Genomic DNA, 23,351 nt, shown 5'->3' with positions numbered 1-23,351 from the left:
AAGTCAGGGTGGTGTAAGGCATGGAACTGGTGTTCTCATGCATTTGCTGACTTTGTCATGCAAAGTGATAGAGGTTGTGAGTTTGGAAGCCATTGTTGAAGGACCCTGGGTGAGTTCCTGTAGATGGTACATATTCCTGTCACTATTTATTAGGAGTGAAGGGCGTGAATGCTGAAGATGATTATGGGATGTTAACCAAATGGGTTGTTTTGCCCTGGATAATGTTGATCTTCTTGATGCTGTTGGAGCTGCATCCATCCAGGCAAGTAGAGAGTATTCCATTACATTCCTGACATGTGCCTAGCAGATGGTGGACAGACTTTGAGGAAGCAGAAGGTGGGTAAGTCATTGCAACTTTCCTAACCTCTGAACGGCAAGACAAAGTCAAGAATTGTTCAGACTTGCCTATTTATAAGAAGCAGCACAGACCCAATCCTGTCAACTGAAATGTTGATTCTCTACTCCTCGGATGCTGCCTGACTGGCTGTGCTTTTCGTCACCCCATTATCCTGCTCTCGATCATCAGCAAATGGATAGAGGCTACCTTACTTACTCATTGAAAACCAACTTACTGATGCTAAATTTCAATTTCACCAGACCACTGAGTTCCAGATCTAAAGCCTTCTTTGTTCAAATGTGGGCCTCAGAACTGAATTCTCGAGCTGAGGTGAGAATAACAGCAGATGACATTAAAACATCCTTCTGCACCAGATCAATACTATGATTCTGTGAAGACAGCATTTGACAAAACGTGTCATCAAGGAGCTCCATCAAAATTGAAATTTTTTGAAAAAACCTTTCATTTGCTGATATCATCTAAATGTGAAGCAACTGCACAAGGTTGTCATTATTGCAGGCCTGTATCTCAGTTCCTGGCTCTTGCTACAAAAGTTTCTGAGGATACCGACTTTTACTCAATCATCTTCAGTTATTTCAATCGTGATTTTCTTTCCCCCATGTCAGAAGTAAGTGCACTGTAGGCAGGTCCGAGGTGGTTTACTAGATTGAAACCTGGAATGTGTGTTGTCTTATAAGGAAAGATTAGATGGACTGGGATTGTTTCATCTGGAGTTTTGAAATATGAGGGAGGACTGATTGATATGTATGAAAATCTGAATGATCTTTACAAGATGGATGTGAACATGAGGTTTTCACTTGTGAGTCAGTCCAGAACTAGGGGAGGAATAACTTTAATATTAGCAATCACCCTTCCAAGACAAAGCTGAGGAGATTATTTTAATGCAGAACATTGTCTGACTTTGGAACTCTGCCTCAGAAGACCGTCAGGATGGTGAGTGATTTGGAGGAGAACTTGCAAATGGTAGTGTTCCCATGTATTTGCTGCCCTTGTCATAGAGCTGTACAGCATGGAAACAGACCCTTCGGTCCAACCCGTCCATGCCAATCAGATATCCCAACCCAATCTAGTCCTACCTGCCAACACCCGACCCATAGCCCTCCAAACCCTTTCTATTCATATACCCATCCAGATGCCTTTTAAATGTTGCAATTGTTCCAGCCTCCACCACGTCTTCTGGCAGCTCATTCCATACACATACCACCCTCTGCATGAAAACGTTGCCCAGTAGGTCTCCTTTATATCTTTCCCCTCTCACCTAAACCTATGCCCTCTAGTTCTCGACTCCCTCAACCCAGGGAAAAAAACTTTGTCTATTTATCCTATCCATGCCCCTCATGATTTTATAAACCTCTATAAGGTCACCCCCTCAGCTTCCGAAGCTGCAGAGAAAACAGCCCCAGCCTATTCAACCTCTGATAGGAAGGAGACCAGAATTGTATGCAATACTCCAAAGGTGGCCTAACCAATGTCCTGTACAGCCGCAACTTGACCTCCCAACTCCTGTACTCAATACTCTGACCAATAAAAGAAAGCATATCAAACATCTTCTTCACTATCCTATCTACCTGCGACTCAACTTTCAAGGAGCTATGAGCCTGCACTCCAAGGTCTCTATGTTCAGCAACACTCCCTAGGACCTTACCATTAAGTGTATAAGACATGCAACAATCATGATCATGTTCCGATGTGCCAAGTACGACTCCAGCCAGCATAGTGTTTGCACCCAGTACCTGTGGATGCAACTTTTATTAGAGCTGCGTGCTGCCTCACTCAGTTGAATGCTGCCTTGATATCAAGGGCTGTCAATTGCACCTCATCTGATGCAGTTACATCTGCTTCAGAACAGCTAAAGGGGAATTACTGGTTTTATCAATGAAGCAGATATACCATTAGAGGATAAAATTAAAGCATTTTAAAAATGTTTAATTTATAGAAGTACTTAGCCATTTCAATGGGAAATTCGATATTATGTTGGAGTTTGAAGCAGCATGAAGACAGTAGCATGTTGTTGAGTTCAAGTGGATGCAGAGTACAATTAGGAGTCTTGTGAGTGGGGACATTTGATGCTGCTTTGGAGGAGGCCCAGTCTAAACAACTGGCAGGTTAAGACCTACAAAAATGTTAAGTAACAGGAGAAATCAACAAGTGAGTAGCTGATAAGTATTATCTGTTATTTTTACATGAGTTTTATTGCCATTAGAATGGCAAGTTACTAGGTAAGGTTGAGGAAAAAGAGTATTAATGAAGTTTAAATCAGTTGTTGTGCATGTATGTGAAAAGGCAGTTAATATAATTTTATGGGGAGGTGGTGGGAAAAGTACTAGGAACAATTTTAGCCAAAATTAATAGCCTCTAGACAAAGGTGGGTTAATTTTAAAAAACAGCATGGACTTCATATGTGAAAATCAGTTTAACTAATTTGCTGGAGATTTATTTGAAAAGGTAATGGACAGTGTTGATGAGACAAATGCTATTAAAGTAATGTAGTGGACTCCCAAGACGCATTTGATATAATGACTTCTGAGAAAAAAATAGTTTAAAGAATAAAAGGCAGAGTAGAATCATGGATTGACTGAGTAACTGAAAGTAGAATAATCATTAATGGGTGTTCTTTGGATCTTAAATGAAGGTTTATAGTTCTGAATGTAGGTTTGCTTACTGAGCTGGAAGGTTCGTTTTCAGACGTTTCATCACCATACTAGGTAACATCTTCATTTGGAGGCTCACTGAACATGTTATCTAGTATGGTGACAAAACATCTGAAACTGAACCTTCCAGCTCAGCGAGCAAACTTACATCCAGAACCTCAACTTGAGCTACAAATCTTTTCAAAACTCGCTAATGCTTATAGTGCAGACCCCCATTGTAGAAACTTGTTTAATTTTACCAACATATATTAAAGTCCAAGACATTGACAGCAGAGGACGATTTCAACATTTGTTGATGATAGAGAATTTGGAAATATTTTAAACTATATAGAGGATAATGTGGAACTTCAAAAGGACATTGACAAATTTGTAAGGTAGGTGGACTGGCAGCAGATGAAGTTCAATGTGGAGAAATGTGAAATATTCATTTTGGTAGGAAGAACATGGAGAGACAATATTTAAAAATGATGCAATTCTGGAGGGGGTGGAAGCAGAGGGATCTGGGCACAGATGTACATCAATCATTGAAGATGCAGGACAAGTTTTAAAAGCTGTTAGCAAATATACTTTATCCTAAGTTTTATTGATCGTGGCAAGAGCACAGGAGCAATAAGGTTATGTTGACTTTGTGTAAGGCACTAAGTTTCGTGGTGTACTGTGATCAGTTCTGGATGCCATACTTTAGGAAGGACATGTAGGGATTAGAGATAGTGCAGAAAAGATTTATGAAAATGGTTTCAGGTATGAGAAATTTCATTTATGATGATAGATTCAAGAAGTTAGGACTGTTTTCCGGGGAGAAGAGAAGGCTGAAAGGAGATGTAACAAAGCTATTCAAAATCCTGATGGATCTGGACAGAGTAGAAATGGAGGAATAATTCCCTCTCATGAAAGGATCAAAACAAGAGGATACAGATTTAAAGTAGTGAGCAAAAGAGGGATTCTGAGGGGATTCTGAGGGATAAGATTTACATGCATTTGGAAAGCCAAGGATTGATTACGGTCATAGAGTTATACAGCACAGAAAGAGACCCTTTGGTCCAACTCATCAGCTCTGACCAGACAGTCTAAATTGACCTCGTCCCATTTGCCAGTATTTGGCCAATAGCCCTCTAAACCCTTCCTATTCATATACCCAACCAGATGGCTTTAAAATGTTGTAATTGTATGAGCCTCCACCATTTCCTCTAGCAGTTCATTCCATTCATGCACCACCCTCTGTGGGAAAGTCACCCTTCAGGACCTTTTCGAACCTTTTCCCTCTTACCTTAAACCTAAATCCTCTAGTTTTGGACTTTCCCAACCCTGCTTCGGAAAAAAACTTTGGCTACTCATCCTATCCATGCATCTCATGATTTTATAAACTTCCATTAAGGTCAGCCCTCAGCCTCTGATGCTTCAAGGAAAACAGCCTCAGCTATTCAGCCTCTCCCTTTAGTTCAAACCCTCCAATTCCAAACACATCATTACCAACCTTTTCTAAATCCTCTCAAGTTTAACGACATCCTTCCTATAGAATGGTGACCAGAATTGAAAGCAATATTCTAAAAGTGGCCTCATTAATGTCCTGTACAGCTACAACTTGACATCCTAACTCCTATACTCAATGCTCTGATGAATGAAGGCAAGCATGCTAAATGCTTTTTATCACCACACTGTCTACCAGCAACTCCACTTTCAAGGAACTATGTACCTGCACACGTAGATATCTTTGGCAAGACTCCCCATGGCCCTACCATTAACTGTATAAATCCTGCTCTGATTTGCCTTATCAAAATGCAACACTTCACATTTAGCTAAAATAAATTCTATCTGCCCATTGGGCCCCATTGGCCCATCAAGGTTCTGTTGTATTCTGAGATAATCTTCTTCATTGACTACTACACCATCTATTTTGATGTCATCTGCAAACTTACCAACTATACTTTCTATATTAATGTCCAAATCATTAATATGAATGATAAAAAGCAGTGGTCCCAGTCCTGATGCTTGTGACATTGGTCATAAGCCTTCTGTCCAAAAAGCAACCTTCTTCCACCACCCACTGTCTCCTACCTTCAAGCCAATTTTGGCTAGCTCCCCCTGGATCCCACGTTATCTATCCTTACTAACCAATCTACTCTGCAGAACATTGTTGAATGCTTTGCTCAAGTCTATGTAGACCACATAAACGCGCTCTCTTCATCAATCTTCTGTGTCACCTCTTCATAAAATTCAGTCAAGTTAGTGAGACATGATTTCCCACGCACAAAGCCATGTTGACTATCCCTAATCAATCCTTGGCTTTCCAAGTGCATGTAAATCTTATCCCTCAGAATCCCCTCCAACAACGTACCCACCACTGACTTCAGGCTGACCACTCCATAATTCCCTAGCTTTTCCTTCCATCCTTTCTTAAATAATGGCACCACATTGGACAACCTGTAGTCTTCCATCACTTCACCTGTGGCCGTCAATAATATAAATATCTCAGCAAGGAGCCCATCAATCTCTTCACTAGCTTCCCACACAGTTCTAGAAAACACCTGATCAGGTCCCTTTATATGTTTTAAGACTTCCAGCACCTCCTCATTTGTAATATGAACTCTTTCAAAACATCACTTTTATTTCCCCAAGTAGACTAGATTCCATGTCATTCTCCACAGTAAATATGATGTGAAATAGTTCTTTAGTAACTTATCCCGTCTCCTGTGATTCCACAGGTATATGGCCATGTTGATATTGAAGGGGCCCTACTTTTTTCCTAGTTACTCTTTTCCCCTTAATGTACTTACAGAATCTCTTTGAATTTTCCTTAACTCTAATTGCCAGATGTACATTATGTTCCCTTATTGCTTTCCTGCACTTCCTGATTTCCCTTTTAAGTATATTCCTTCTGCCCTTATACACCTATAGGGATTCACTTGATCCCAGTTCTTTATACCTGATACAGAGTATATACTCCCTTCTTTTTCTTGGCCTTAATTTCTTGAGTCATCCAGCATTCCCTATATCTACTATCCTTGCCCTTTGCACTAACAGAAACATTCTGTCTCTGAACTCTAGTTATCTCATTTTTAAAGACCTCCCCCCATACCTGCATACAGTCTCCCCCAATGGAAAGTTCCTGTCTAATACCATCAAAAGTGCCCTTAGTTCAGTTTAGAACGTTAATTTTTTGATCAGTTTGATCTTTTTCTATAACTGGTTTGAGACTAATAGAATTCTGATCACTTGCCCCAAAGTGTTTCCTCACTGATGCCTCAACCATTTGCCCTGCCTTATTTCCCAATAAAAGGTCAAATATTGCTCCATCTTGAGTAGGAATATTCACATATTGAATAATAAAGTTTTCTTGTATGCACTTAACAGATTCCTCCCCAACCAAGCCCTTAACATATTGTGACAGTCCCAGTCTATGTTTAGAAAGTTAAAATCCCTTCCCATTACAACCCTATCATTCTTACAGACATCTGTGATCTCCTTATGTATTTGCTTCTCAATTTTCCACTGATAGTTTGGGAGCCTATAATATAATCCCAACAAGGTGATCATCCCTTTCTTATTTCTCAGTTTCACCCATATATCTTTACTGGGTGATCTTCCAGGAATATCCTCCTTAAATACAGCATTATTGTTACCTACCCCTAACCAAAAACACCATTCCTTCTCCTCTCTTGCTTCCTTTTCTATCATTTTATAGCACCTATACCCTGGAAGATTAAACTGCCAGTGCTGTCCATCCCTGAGCCATGTTTCTGTAATAGCTAAGATAACCCAGTCCCATGTTTCCAATCATGCCCTAAGTTCATTTGCCTTACCAGTAAATGCAGATTAATTTATCAGTCTTACCTCATTTCTACCAAGCTCTTGTCTGCCTTGAATATTTGACTTGCTCCCTTTATGTACTGTATTAGCCTCAGGCTAATACACTTTTCTCACTGTCACTTTGGCTCCCATCCTCCCTCCCCCCTCCTCCTGCCCTTACTACTTTAAAGCCTCCTGAGTAGTATTAGTAAATCTCCCTGCAAAGATATTGGTCCCCTTCCAATTCATATGGAACTCCTGCCTCTTAAACAGGTCATTTTTACCCCCAAAGAGTTCCCAGTGGTCTAAAAATATGAATCCTTGCCCCTCTGCACCATTTCCTCAGCCATGCATTCATCTGCTCTATCCTCCTATTCCTATTCTCACTAACAACTGGCACCAGTAGTAGTTCAGATATTATTACCCTCAACGACCTACTTTTTAACCTTCTGCCTAGGTTCCTATATTGTCTCTGAAGGACCTCATCCATTTCTCTACTTATGTTGTTGGTACCAAAGTGCACAACTACCTCCTGCTGACCATTCTCCCCTTTCAGAATATTCTGCACTCTCTCCGGGACATCATTGATCCTGGCATCAAAGAGGCAACATACCATCCTGACATCTTGTTGACAGCTGCTGAAACATCTGTGTGTGCCCCAGAGTAGAGAGTTCTCTATTCAATCAATCGCTTGGAACCAGACATACCTCTCATTACAGTACAGCCAATCACGGCACCAGAAACCTGGCTGCCAGTGCAATACTTCCGTGAGAGGGTATCCACCCCCTATAGTATCCAAAGCAGCATACCTGTGTGAAATAGGGATAGCCACAGGAGACTCCTCTACTACGTGGCTACCTCTCCTACATTGTTGGTGGTCAACCATCTACCTGACTGTATCTGCATAGATAAAAATCTTTTAAAAGCTGGGAATATTAGGGTTTGGAATGAGAGTGTAGTGAATGTACGTTTAACTGAGAGTTGAGAATTCATTCAATTGAGAATATGTTCAAAAGAGAGTTTAGCTGTTATTTTAAAAGGAACAACATGCAGGGTTTACAGGTAGGAGAATAGCATCAAGTGAAAGGATCATTCAGACAGCTGATATAGACACTATGTGCTGAATGATCTCCGTCTGTTCTGTGATTTTATCAGCAAAGACTTCAAAAGTACAGGTAAGTGGAAACAATGAAAGTAGCTAAAACAAAACAAAATTGAATAAAGAGGAAGTCAGATATAACATTTCTTTCTGTACCCTGTTGAGAAAAATATCAGTAAGAATTTGACATAAATCCTGCAGATATATGTTGTAAGAACCTGTAGACAAAACATAAGTTTTATCAGAATACGTACAAAATCTTTCAATGAAATGCTGATTTCTGTTTTTTCGTGAAAAGCTGGATTCTTAATGTAAGAATCAGAGAAAGAGAGAAAAATATCCAGAACCTTCTCACCTAAGATTCATCCATTCCATTCTCCATTTGCCAGCTTATTTCACAAAGAAGGATAAAGTCTCTCTGTTGCAAAGTTGCAAATGTAAAGAATAGATCAAGTACATTACTAACGATTGTTTTTAATTGTCAAGAACAAGAAAAGGAAAGTATAAATGTAAGTACTTTTCCTGCTTTGGAAACACGTTTATCCATTTATTTTAATAATTACCTTGTCACTTTTCCATTGGATAACAAAATGTTTTTTCTTGGCCTCTAAATATTATTATATGAATGGTTATTAATAAGTAGTAATTATTATTTAAGGTTTACAATACTTCATATGAACTTATAATTGACCGACCAATGCAGAGCTGCGTAACTTCTGCCTCAATTTCAGATGCAATCCTAAAACCGGCCAAAGAGTAAATGAACTCTTGATCAAGAGATATTGCTTGCTTAGTGTTATAGGAATTTGTCTGTGATTGGTGTAAATGTTAATTATTTTAGAAATAGCTGCTCTATCTGGAATCACCATTAATGTTGAATGAGGATGCGAAAAGGAAATGAGATTATGAGTTGAAGGAAAATTGGGAGTCTACCATGAAGCCTCTAGAATAGTTATTCTGCTCTGTATAGGAACTGGACATGTGCAAAATGTAGAGCTTTTTTCTGTTTCGTGTTATCAGTGCACAGTGATTCCACTCTAGCATGACATGGTTTGTTAGATTTGATCTTGAGCAGAAAGTTGGGAGTGGGGGCAGGGTGTCACAAGTTGCTTCATGAAAAACAATAGAGATCAGGTCTTCACATACAACCTCCAGACGTTTGCTGTTCAGAGCTGACCACAATAATCAAGATTGGGTTTGAGCAACGCTCTGTACAACTAAAGTGTACATTGTATTCCAGTATTTTTTTGACTGCAGTATTTTATCAGTTTTGTATCTGCCTTTTTCATCATCTTTTCACCAGAGTTTAATGAGTTGTGAGTATAGACACTTAAATTCCTATGCACTTGCACAGTTTTTAGCCTGTCACATTAAGAAAATAGTCTGATGTCTTTCTTAGATCCCCACACTTTGCACATTCACAGTTTTGCTGATAATGATATCTCACACCCATAGATGGAGCAGTGAGCACAGTGATACATGACTGATTTGGAAATCAGTGGTTAATGCTTTGCAGATTAAGCCTTGGAGAATTTATTGTCCAAGGCATTCAGGCTCCGGAACATCCCCGTGATCATGTCACAACAGAGCAATACTGAATATAACTATCACAGATAGATGGCATTACAACACTCTGGAAGAAAGATGCAACACTGTAGCATGAGAGCGAGTCATAACAGCACATGAGCCTGAACAGATTAAGAAGATAGATTAGTATTTACCTAGTGTAACTGTAAGTCTGAGCCTGAGATATCTATGATTATCAAGTGCAATAGCATTTGGTATTACTGTGCAGTAAATAAAGTTATGTTGACTTTGCCTTCTCTTTGACTGGTCTGTAAAACACTCAAACTAACATAAGGTAAAAGGTGCTGACAGCTATGGGATTTAGTGCTTGAAAATCATGGCAAAACTGAATTCATCTGGAGAAGAGAAGAATTAAAAGAAAAATTCTTCAAAATATCTCAAAAAAGCTTCCGCAGCTTTAAGAACAACCAACAGCCAGAAAAGTCACAGAACTAGAGAACGAGGGAAATAAATATTGATGTTTAGAAAACAGTTCACATTACAGAAGAGGAAATGTTGGAGGTCTTAAAAAATATAAAGGTGAATAAATCTCCGAGATCTGATCTAGTTTATCCCACATCTTTGTGGGAAGTTAGGGAGGAAATTGCAGGGCCCCTTGCAGAAATATTTGTATCATCCATAACTATGGATGAGGTGCTAAATGACTAGAGAGTGGTTAATGTTGTGCCTTTGTTTAAGCAGGGAAATAAGGAGAAGCCTGGGAACTCTAGACCTGCGCATCTGACTTTGGTGGTGGATAAGCTTTTGGAAGTGATTCTGAAAGGATGCATTTATATGCATTTGGAGAGGCAATGGGAATTAGGGGGAAAACTCTCTGATGGTTGGGATCATACCTTGCACAAAGGAAGATGGTTGTAGTTTTTGGAGGTCAATCAGTTCAGTACAAGAGCAGGGGCTCCTCATGGTGGTGTCCTAGACTTAATAATGGCATTCCATCCATCGTCTGTATTAAAAGGGGGATTATTCACTGAAGATTGCACAACGTTTAGCACCATTTACAGCCCTTCAGATGCTGAAGCAATCTGTGTCCAAATGCAGCAAGATCTGGGCAACATCGATGCTTAGACTGATAAATGATAAGTAGCATTTGCACCACACAAGTACCAGACAATGACCATATCTAACAAGAGAGAATCTAACCACCATTCCTTAATGTTCAATAGTAGTGTCATCACTTACTCTCCCATTGTCTACATTCTAGGAGTTCTCATTGACCAGAAACTGTACCAGCTATATCAGACAAAGGATGGTGGTGGAGGGTTCCTTAACATCAGAGGTATAGTTAGCAGTTTGCTGATGAAACCAAAATTGGAGGTGCAGTAGACAGCAAAAAATGGTTACCTTAAAGTATGATTGGGCTTTGATCAGATGGGCCAATGGGCCAAGGAGTGACAAATGGAGTTTAATTTAGATAAATGTGAGGTGCTGCATAATGTAGGAGTAAATTACTGCAGATGCTGGAATCTGTATTGAAAACAACAAATGCTGGAGATCACAATACGTCTGACTGCATTCATAGAGAGAGAGATCAAGTCTAGATGACTCTTCATCTGAGGTGCTGATTGGGCTACGTTCACAAGTCTCTGTAGCGTCTTGGGCAGAGGAGTTGTCATACCAAATTATGATGCATCCAGATTCTTTTTGCTGAATTTCTTTCTTCAGTGAATTTCTGCAGTGAATCTTGTAGATACAGGTCGTTCTCCTATAACACGGAAGTTGCATTCCCATGCAACTCTGTGTTATAGAAAATCGTGCAATATAAACAATGGGTTCGATGAGAAAAACAGGGTTGGGGTGAACCACCAAAAATATTAATGAAAATCAAAACAAAAGTTGTAGCTAGCCTAACACAAACTATAGCACAGTCTAATTAAATCTTTAAATCATATATTTTAATGAAATAATACAGTAAATTTAACATATTAACAATAAAATTACTGACTATACGAAGCTCTTCAGCAGAAAGCATGTGAGCTGACTGACCATGTGATGCTGAGGCAGAAGTCCAATCCTCCTCAAGATTCTCCCCCGGGTTTGAAATAACGTTCCTTCTAAATGTAGACTATAGTTTCCAGTTTCAAGCTACGTTTCAAGGCTTGCAGAGTTGATTGCATCCCTGTTTTAGCTGAACACACTGAATTTGCATTTTCAGACAAAGGATCCTGAGACTGGGTTTTGCCAGGGATGGAATCGTCTAACAGCGAACAGGAATTTGCTTTATAAAGAAAGATCCACAATTCACAAATCGTGAGACAACCATTGTATAAATGTGCTTTGTAGGAGAACTTCCTGTCGTACACACAGAATATCAGTGGTGGAGGAAATAGATGCTTGTGGATGTGGTGTCAATCAAGTGGGCTGCTTTGTCCTGGATGTGTCAAGTTTCTTGATTGTTGTTGCGACTGCAGGCAAATGGGGAGTATTCCATCACACTGCTAATTAGTCTTATAAGTGGTGAACAGCTTTTGGGAAACCAGGAGTTGTGTTACTCTCTGCAGTGTGCCTCGCCTCTGATCTGCTCTTATAGCCACTGTATTTATGTGGTGAGTACAGTTAGGTTTCTGATCAATGGCAACCCCAGGATATTGATAGTGGGAGAGATTCAGCGATGGTAACACCATTGAGTGTTAAGAGGTGGCGTTTAAATTGTCTTTTATGGTCATTGCCTGGCATTTGTGTGCTGTGAATGTTACTTGCCACTTATCAGCCCAAGCCTTGATATAGTCCAGTTCTTGTCGTGTAGGAGATGGACTGCTTCACTATCTGAGGAGTCTCAAATGGTACTGAACATTGTGAAGTCAGTGACAAACATCTCACATCTGACACTACAGTGAAGGTAAGGTCATTGATGAAGCAGCTGAAGATGGCTGGGTTGTGGGCACTCCTCTGAGTAGCTCCCACAGAGATCTCCTGGAACTTAGACATTGGGCCTCCAACAATCACAACTGTCTTCCTATGTGCCAGGTATGATTCCACTCAGCAGAGAGTTCGCCCCTGATAGCCATTGATTCCAGTTTTGCTAAAACTCCTCAATGCCATAAAATGTTCAATGCAGCCTTGATTCAAGGGCATCACTCTCACCTCAACTTTGGAATTCAACTCTTTTGTCCATGTTTGAAGCAAGGCTGCATTGGGGTCAGGAACTAAGTGGCCCTGACAGAACCCAAACTGGGTGTCACTGAGCAAGTTATTGCTGAGCAGGTGCTGTTTGATAGCACGATTGATGACATCTTCCATCACTTTACTAATCATCAAAAGTATACTGATGGTATTGGCCAGGTTCGATTTGTCCTGCTTTTTGTGTACAGGACATACCTGGGCAACTTTTCACATTGTCAGATAGATGTCAATGTTGTAACTGTACTGAAACAGCTCAGTTTGGGAAGCCAGCAGTTCTGGAGAACAATTCTTCAGGATTTTTGCTAGAATGTTGTCAGGGCCCATAGATTTTGCAGAGTGCCTCAAGTGTTTCTCTCTATCACATGAGTGAATCGAATTGCCTGAAGACTGGCATCTGTGATGCTGTGGACTGTTGGAGGAGGCCAAGGTGGATCATCCACTCGCCACTTCTGGCTGAAGATTGCTGCGAATGCTTCAGCCTTATCTTTTGCATTGATGCGTTGCTCTCTTCCATCATTCAGGATGGGATATTTCTGGAACCTCATCCCCGATTAAGTTGTGTAATTGCTCCTTACCATTCATGACTGGATTTGGCAGGACTACAGAGCTTGGACCTGATCCACTGCCTGTGTGATTTGCTTAGCTCTGTCCATCACTTATTGTGAATGTTGCTTGGTATGCAAGTTGTCCTTTTTGGTAGTTTCACCAGGTTGACACCTTACTTCTAGGTAAGCCTAATGCTGCTCCTGGCATGTCATCCTGCATTCTCCATTGAGCCAAGATTGATCCCCTGGCTTTATGGTAATGACTGAGTGGGGGATATGCTGTGCCATGATGTTGCAGATCGTGCTAGAGTGCAATTTTGCTGCTGTTGAAGGTTCTACAGTGCCTTATGGATGTCCAAGCATGATTAGCTGGATCTATTCAAAGTCTGTCCCATTTAGCACAGTGATAATGCCATACAACACAACGGAGGTCATATTCTTAATATGAAAGTGGGACTTTGTCTCCACAAGAACTATGCAGTGGTCACTCTTACTGATACTGTCATGGGCAGTTGCAGCCAGCAGACTGGTAAGGATGTTTATGTTTTCTTCTCTCTTGTTCCCTCACCACCTCCCGCAGTCTAGTAAGTATGTCCTTTAGGTGCTGCTGCTGAGCCCTCTTGTTGGTGGAAATTGAAATCCCTCACCCAGAGTACATTCTGCACCTTTGGCACTCTCAGTGCTTGATCCAAGTGTTGTTCGACATGGAGGAGTGCTGATTCATCAGGTAAGGGAGGATGGCACATGGTAATCAGAAAGTTTCCTTGCTCATGTTTAACATAAGTCATGAAATTTCATGGGATCCCAGAGTCAATGTTGATGACTCCCAGGGCAACTTCTTCCTGAATGTATACCGCTCTTTAGCTAATGCTGCAGGGTCTTTCTTGCCAGTGGGACAGGACGTTTGCGGGGATGGTTAAGGTGGTGCTTGGGGCATTGTCTGTAGGGTATGATTCTGTGAATATGACGATGGCAAGCTGTTGTTTGACTAGTGTGGGAGACGGCTCTCCCAATTTTGTCACTAGGCCCCCGAAGTTAGTAAGGGTGACTTTGCAGGATATCAGGGTTGATTCAGTGCCTAGGTTGATCCCAGGAGGTCTGTCTGGTATAATTTTTGTTGAAACTTTGTAGTGATTGATACAACTGAGTGGCTTGCTAGGCTATTTCAGGGGACAGTTGAAAGTCAACCACATTGTTGTGGCTCTGGAGTCCTAGAATGTTTTAGGATATAAGGAACAGGTGGACAAAGGGAAGCCAGTAGATAGAGTGTACTTGGATTTACAGGAGGCATTCAATACTTAAAGTTTACTACACAAAGTAAAAGAATATGGTGTTGAGGATAAAATATTAGCATGGATAGAGGACTAGCTAACCTGGAGGAAACACCAAGTCAGGAGAAATTGGACATTTTCAGGTTGGAAAATTGTAATTGCTGATGTGCCACAGGGATTAGTGCTGAGACTTCAATGACTTATGAACCTTATTTCTGACTTGGATGAAGGGACTCATTATAATTGCAATCAAATTTACTGTTGATATGAAGATGGATCAGAAAGCCAGTTATTGGGGGGATTCAAAGAGCATGGAAAGGGATATAAATAGGTTTGGTTAAGGTAAAGAAATTGGCAAATGCAGTATAATGGGAACAAATATGAGACTGTTCACTTTGGAACATTAGAACATAGAATTTAGTAGTAGGAGTCATAGAGTCATTGAGATATACAGCACGGAAACAGACCCTTCAGTCCAACTCATCCATGCTGACCAGATATCCCAAACCAATCTAATCCCACCTCGGCTCATATCCCTCCAAATCCTCCCTATTCATATACCCATCCAGATGCCTCTTAAATGTTGCAATTGTACTAGCCTCCACCACTTCCTCTGGCAGTTCATTGCATACATGTACCACCCTCTGAGTGAAAAAGTTGCCTCTTAGGTCTCGTTTGTATCTTTTCCCACTCACCCTAAATCTATGCCCTCTAGTTCTGGATCCCCCGCCCCAGGGAAAAGACTTTGTCTATTTATCCTATCCATGCTCCTCATGATTTTATAAACCACTGTAAAGTCACCCCTCAGCCTCCAATGCTCCAGGGAAAACAGCCCTAGCTTATTCAACCTCTCCCTATAGCTCAAATCCTCTAACCCTGGCAACATCGTTGTAAATCTTTTCTGAACCCTTTCAAGTTTCACAACACCTTTCTGATAGGAAGGAGACCAGAATTGCTCACAATATTCCAATAGTGGCCTAACCAATGTCGTGTACAGCCGCAACGTGACGTCCCAACTCCTGTACTCAATACTCTGACCAAAAAAGGAAAACAAACCAAACGTCACCTTCACTATCCTATCTACTGTGAGTCCACTTTCAAGGAGCTATGAGCCTGCACTCTTTGTTCAGCAACACTCCATAGGACCTTACCATTAAGTGTATAAGTCCTGCTAAGATTTGCTTTCCCAAAATTCCAGCACCTCGTATTTATCTAAATTAAACTCCATCTGCCACATCTCAGGCAATTGACCCATCTGATCAAGATCCCGATGTAATCTGAGGTAAGCTTCTTCGCTGTCCACTACACCTCCAATATATGGTGTCATCAGCAAACTTGCTAACTATACCTCTTATGCTCACATCCAAATCATTTATATAAATGATGAAAAGTAGTGGACCCAGCACCGATCCTTGTGGCACTCCACTGCTCACAGGCCTCCAGTCTGAAAAACAACCCTCCACCACCACCCTCTATCTTCTACCTTTGAGCCAGTTCTGTATCCAAATGGCTAGTTCTCCCTGTATTCCATGAGATCTAACCTTGCTAATCAGTCTCCCATGGGGAACTTTGTCGAACATCTTACTGAAGTCCATATAGATCACATCTATCGCTCTGCCCTCATCAATCCTCTTTGTTACTTCTTCAAAAAATTCAATCAAGTTTGTGAGACATGATTTCCCACTCACAAAGTCATGGTGATTATCCATAATCAGTCCTTGTCTTTCCAAATACATGTACATCTTGACCCTCAGGATTCCCTCCAACAACTTGCCCACCACCAACATCAGGCTAATTGGTCTGTAGTTCCCTGGCTTGTCCTTACCACCTTTCTTAAACAGTGGCACCACGTTGGCAACATCCAGTCTTCTGGCACCTCACCTGTGACTATCGATGATACAGAACAGAAATGCGGAGACATTTCTTCAGCCACAGAGTGGTGGGCCTGTGGAATTCATTGCCACAGAGTGCAATGGAGACTGAGACGCTAAATGTCTTCAAGGCAGAGATTGATAAATTCTTGATGTCACAAGGAATTAAGGGCTAGGGGGAGAATGTGGGTAAGTGGAGTTGAAATGCCCATCAGCCATGATTAAATGGCGGAGTGGACTCGATGGGCTGAATGGCCTTACTTCCACTCCTATGTCTTATGGTCTTATGGTCTAAATATCTCAGAGGCCCAGCAATCACTTCCCCAGCTTCCTACAGAGTTCTAGGGTACACCTGATCAGGTCCTGGAGATTTATCCACTTTTAGGCGTTTTAATGCATCCAGCACTTCCTCTTCTGTAATATGGAGTAGATCATTTGGCCCTTCAAAACAACTCCACCAATAAAATTACAGCTGATCTGCTTGTGATCTCATCTCCACTTTTCTAACTGCACCCTACAACTCTTGACTCCCTTGTCTATAAAAAGTTAACTCAGTCTTGAAACATTCAATAATCCAACCTCAATTGCCTTCTGGGAATGAGAATTCCAAACTCTAATGTCTTTCTGTGAGGAAAGAAACTTCTCACTTGTATTTTAAAATGTGGATCTCTCATTCTTAAGCTGGATCACTTTGTTTTAGTCTCCCCCACAAGAGAAAACACCCTCTGTTTATCCGCCAGATCAAGTTCCTGCTAGATCATATTTGTTTAATAAGATGACCCCAATCTTTCTAAATTCCAATGGGTATAGGCCTCACCCATTTAATTTTTTTATTAGAAATGTCCTTCATCCCAGGAATGAGTAAAGTATACCTTCTCTGAACTACTTCTGACAAAATTATATCTTTTTCATATAAGAAGATCAAGTGTAAACAGTGCAGGTGAATGAAGTGTCAATGGGGAGTAATTTGGTGCAAGTGAGCATAATTATATTAGTTTCAAAATAGTGATGGAAAAGGATAGACCGGATCTAAAAATTAAAATTCTAACTTGGAGGAAGGCCAATTTTGATGATACTAAGCAAGAACTTTTGAAAGTTGATTGCGAGTGGATGTTCACAGGTAAAGGGAGGGCTGGAAAATGGGAAGCCTTCAAAAATGAGATAATGAGAGTTCAGAGACTGTTAGGGTGAAGGTGGCGAGACTGTGTTGCTGTGAAAGCACGGCAGGTCTGGCAGCAACCAAGGAGCAGGAGAATCGACGTTTCAGGCATATGCCCTTCATTAGGAACAAGGCTTGTGGACCGGGGCTGAGAGATCATTGAGAGGGAGTGGGGTTGGGGGGAAGGTAGTTGAGAAAGTGATAGGTGGTTGAAGGTGAGGGAGAAGGTGATAGGTCAGAGGAGGGTGGTCTGAGTTCGAGGCTTGGAACTGGGATAATGTTGGGCGAGGGGAAATGAAGAAACTTGAAAATCACATTTATCCCGTGTGGTTGCAGGGTCCCAAGGTGAAATATGAGGCGTTCTTCCTCCAGGCGTCGAGTGGTAATGGTTTGGTGATGGAGGAGGCCTAAGTGAAGGCTGGTAGGTATAGGGAATGCTGGATGACTAGAGAAATTGAGGTTCAGGTCAAGAAAAATAAGGAAGCATATATCAGATGTCGATAGCAGAGATCAAGTGAATTCCTAGAAGAGTATGAAGGCAGTAGGGAAATCTGGAGGGCTAAAGGGCTACATGAGATAGTCTTGGCAAATAGGATTAAGGAGACTCCAAAGGGGTTCTACAAATACATTAAGGACAAAAAGGTAACTAGGGAAGGGCCCTTAAAGATCAGCAGGTCACCTATGTATGGAACTCCAGGAGTTGGGGGAAATACTAAACGAACATTTTGTAACGGTGATTACTATGGAGAAGGAAATAGAAGATAGAGAACATGGGGAAATGTCCCTATTATTGAGGAGGAAGTGCTGGATGTCTTAAAACACATAAAGGTGAATAAATCCCTAGGACCTGATCAAGTATATCGTGGAGCTCTATGGGAAGCTAAGGAAGTGATTGCTTGCTGAGATATATTTTTCATCGATAGCCACAGGTAAGGTGCTGGAAGACTGAAGGTTGGCTGATGTGGTGTCATTATTCAAGAAAGGTGGTAAGGAAAAGCCAGGGAACAATAGACTGGTGAGCCTGACATTGTAGTGGGTAGGTTGTTGGAAGGTAATCCTGAGTGACAGGATTTATTTATATTTGGAAAGTCAAGGACTGATTAGGGATAATCAACATGGCTTTGTGCGTGGGAAATGGTGTCTCACAAACTTGATTGAGTTTTTTGAAGAAGTAATGAAGAGGATTGATAAGAGTAGAGCGGTGGACATGATCTATATGGACTTCAGTCATGCGTTTGATGAAGTTCCTCCTGATAGACTGGTTAGCAAGATTAGATCACATGTAATTGATCTAGCCATTTGGTTACAGAACTGGCTCAAAGGCAGAAGACAGATGGTGGTGGTGAAGGAATGCTTTTCAGACCGGAGGCCTGTGACCAGCAGTGTGCCATAAGTTTCAGTGCTGGATCCACTGCTTTTTGTCATTTATATAAATGGTTTGGATGTGAACATAGAGGAATAGTTAGCAGTATGGTTTGCAGGTGACATTAAAATTGGAGCTGTAGTGGAAAGCACAGAAAGTTTCCTCAGAATATAACAGGATCTTGATCAAATGAGCCAGTGGGCTGAGGAATAGTGGATGGAGTTTAATCTCGATAAATGAGAGGTGCTACATTTTGGAAAGCCAAATCAGGGCAACACTTCTACACTTAATGGTAAGGTCCTGGGTAGTATCATAGAACAGAGACCTTGGAGTGTAAGTTCGAAGTTTCTTGAAAGTGGAGTTGAAGGTAGATAGGATAGTGAAGAAGTTGTTTTGTATGTTTGCCTTTCTGGGCCAGAGCATTAAGTATAGGAATTGAGAAGTCATGTTGCAGCTGTACAGGACATCGGTTAGGCCACTTTTGGAAAATCATGTGCAATTTTTGTCTCCCTACTGTAGGAAGGTTTTTGTGAAACTTGACAGGGTTCAGAAATGATTTACAAGGATGTTGCCAGAGTTGGAGGGTTTGAGCTATAGAGAGAGGCTGAATAGGCTGGGGCTGTTTTCCCTGGAGCGTCGGAGACTGAGGAATGGCCTTATGGAGGTTTATAAAATTATGAGGGGCTTGGATAGTGTGAATAGCCAAGTGTTTTCTGTGGGCTGGTGAAGCCCAAACCTAGAGGGCATAGGTATAAGGTGAGAGGAGACAGATTTAAAAAGGATCGAATGGGCAATATTTTCATGCAGAGGGTGATGCGTATATGGAATGAGCTGCCAGAGGAAGTGGTGGAGGCTGGTACAATTATAACATATAAAAGACATCTAGATGGGTATATGAATAGGAAGGGTTTAAAGGTATACAGGCCAAATGCTGGCAAATGGGCTATCTAATTTCCTACTAATATCTAACATCCTATTAATTTAGGATATCTGATTGGTGTGGATGAGTTGAATCGAATGGTGTTTTTCTGTGTTATACAATTCTATGATTCTCTGACTCTACTCCAGCTGTAGTCTCACCACTGCCCTATACAGCTGCAGTTAAACTTTCCTACTTTTATACTTGATTTTGCTTGGGATAAATACCAATAATCCATTTACCTCCCTAATAACTTGCTATATCCGCATCCTATTAGAGTCAAGTAGCTATTTGGTAGTACAGAATTGAATATTGCTGAAAAAAATGTACATTTTCTCAAAGCTTTTTATTTTGCACTCATCAGGACAATTCACAAGCTTGTCTGTATGATTGAGTCTTGCAGTCACTCTTTATTTACTTTTCTTTATTGTTCCTGCCAAAATGGACAACATCACATTTTACCACATTGTACTCCATCTGCCAAATGTTTGTCCACTTATGTAACTTGTCTATAACTCTTTGCCGATACTGTACTTTCCCTGGACAGCTGACTGTCCAACTAGTTCTGGCATCATTGACAAATTTGCTTACCACGTATTTGGAAGAATAAAAAAAGCAGAGTCTTATTTAAATTGAGAGGCATAGTTAAGTGGAGCGAAACAAATTTTCTTGTGCATGAATCACAAAATGTCAATGAGAGAGAATAGCAAATAATTATAAAGGAATGTTGAATGTTGGTCTTTATTGGAGTGGAATATAAAAGTAGGGAAGACTTGCTACACCTGTATTGTTGCAGGTAAGCATAGATTACTGTATCCATTTTTGGTCACTTTATGGAGGGGTATACTTGCATTGGAAGCTGTTCAAAGAGGTTATGTCGGGTTAGACTTAGTTAGATTACTTAGTTAGATTACTTACAGTGCGGAAATAGGCCCTTCGGGTTGTTATATGGCTTAACATTGACCATATGGTCATAGAGTCATAGAGCATGGAAAAAGACCCTCTGGCCTAACTCGTCCATGACAACCAGATATCCAAAACTGAATTGGTCCCATTTGCCTGAATTTAGAGGATATCCCTTTAAACCTTCCCTATCCATGTGCCTGTCCAAATGTCTTTCAAGTGTTGCAATTGTACCAGTATCTACCACTACCTCTGGCAGCTCATTCCATCAAAGCACCTCTCCCTGCATGAAAACGTTGCCACTTAGGTTCCTTTTAAATCTTTCCTCTCTCACATTAAACCTTTGCCCTCGAATTTTGGACTCCCCTACCCTGGGGTAAAGACCTTTGCTATTCACAGTATCTACGACCCTCATAATTATAAACCTTAATAAGGTCACCCCTTAGTCTTCAATGCTCCAGGAGAAAATGTCCCAGCCTATCCAGCCTCTCCTTCCACATATGCATATTGGATTAAGAAGAACGAGAGTCAATCATATTGAAAAATATAAAATTCTGAAGTGGCTTGAAAATGTGGATGTAGTGGCATGTTTTCCCAAATGGGGAAACTAGAATAAGATCCACAGTTTTACATTAAATCATATTTAAAATGGAAAGGAGAAGAAAGTCTTCTCTCAGAGGGTTGTTAGTGTTTGGAATTCTTTCCCCCAGCAAGCAGTTAAAGGTTGGGAGATTGAAGCTGAGTTGGACAGATTTTTGATTGATGATCTTTCATGGTTTACAGGGTACAGGTAGAAAGTGGAGTTACGGTCATCATCAGATCAGCTATGATCTTATTGGTCGGCAGGACAGGTATGAGATGTTGAATCACTTTCTCTTGCTCTCATTTCTTAAAATTTTATGTTCATGACCTCACCACTATTCCAAACCTCATTTCACGAAATCTCATATCTGTCACACCACAGATAAGATATTTGACCAGATTCTCTATATTTGCTAAACACAGATGATGATTAACACGCTACCTATATCAAGGCAGCAGAAGGCTATGTACAGCTCCAATCAGGATGCTTCTGCTGAAAGAGGCCTGGCATGCACACACCACTAGGGAGGAATTTTGTGCCACTCCCATAGCATGTTTGATGATGGGTGTACTGTATTTATCAGGTGGGAAGACAGTGGGTGGCAAACCTGTTATCTACCCAACTAAGTCATGGTGGGAAGGCCAATGGATATTTTATATAGGCTTATGTGGCTTACTGAAGACTTTAAGTGGGGAATTGATGCCCAATTTAGGGTCTCATCCTGCCATCACTGCTACTAACTCATACAGGCCACATATGACAAATACTGTTGGGGATGCTTACCAACTCCCAGGTGAGTCCTTCATTCAAAAGCATTCATTGTCTACTTGAGGACCTGGGCATTGCAAACACAGGACCTACCTCCTTGCCAAACCCACAATCCTCCATCCCATGATTGTACCATGCAAAATGTCTCCAAGTTCATCGTTCCCTGAAAGTGAAGTCACAGGTAGATAGGATAGTGAAGAAGTCATTTGGTATGCTTTCCTTTATTGGTTAGACCATTGAGTATTGGAGTTGGGGGGTCATGTTACGCTGTACAGGACATTGGTTAGGCCATGTTTGGAAAACTCTGTGCAATTCTGGTCTCCCTGCTGGAGGAAGGATGTTGTGAAACTTAACAATCACACAACACCAGGTTATAGTCCAACGGGTTTATTTGGAAGCACTAGCTTTCAGAGTGCTGTTCCTTCATCAGGTGGATGTCATTATTCATCTGATTTTTAACTTTGTACACTCCAATCCAACTCCAAATCATGGTTACCGCTGATGCCATAATTGCTGGCTCAAGAGGATCTCCAAGATGTTCGCACATATTGACACAGACATCAAGTTTCTGCAGAAATGCAGGAAAGCAGGAAAGATCCCAAAAGGATTATGGAGAACCACCTGATGAAGGAGTAGCACACTGAAAGCTAGTGCTTCCAAATAAACCTGTTGGATTATAACCTGGTGTTGTGTGATTTTTAACTTTGTCCACTCCAGTCCAACACTGGCACCTCCAAGTTGTGAAACTTGAAAGGGTTCAGAAAAGATTTACAAGGATGTTGCCAGGGTTGGAGGATTTGAGCTATAGGGAGAGGCTGAACAGGCTGGGGCTATTTTCTGTGGAATGGCAGAGCCTGAGGAATGATGTTACAGAGGTTTATGAAATCATGAGGGGCATGGATAGGGTAAATAGATATGTTTTTTCCCTGGGATAGGGGAGTCCAGAACTAGAGGGCATAGGTTTAGGGTGAGAGGGGAAAAATGTAAAAGGGACCTAAGGGCAACTTTTTCAAGCAGAGGGTGGTACGTGTATGGAATGAGCTGCCAGAGGAAGTGATGGACGCTGGGACAATTACAGCATGGATGGGTATATGAATAGGAAGAGTTTAGAGGGATATGGGCCATGTTCTGGCAAATGGGATAGGTTTATATAGGATATCTGGTCGGCATGGGAGAATTGAACCGAAGGGTCTGTTTCCATGCTGTACATCTCTACGACTCTATGACTTGAGTTTCAATGACAATGCTGGGACTTGGGCGGGTGTAGTATTGACAGCTGTCGAAACCTCCGTGGTGCTGCTGCTGTTCAATAAAGATCCCACATTTGCTCTTGGTGTTTTTTTCAGAGGGGTTGGGAATAGGGTCTTC

This window comes from Chiloscyllium punctatum, chromosome 17 (assembly GCF_047496795.1).
Source record: "Chiloscyllium punctatum isolate Juve2018m chromosome 17, sChiPun1.3, whole genome shotgun sequence".
NCBI lineage: Eukaryota > Metazoa > Chordata > Chondrichthyes > Orectolobiformes > Hemiscylliidae > Chiloscyllium > Chiloscyllium punctatum.
The sequence above is the reverse complement of the archived record's forward strand: the minus strand, read 5'-3'. Positions refer to the sequence as shown.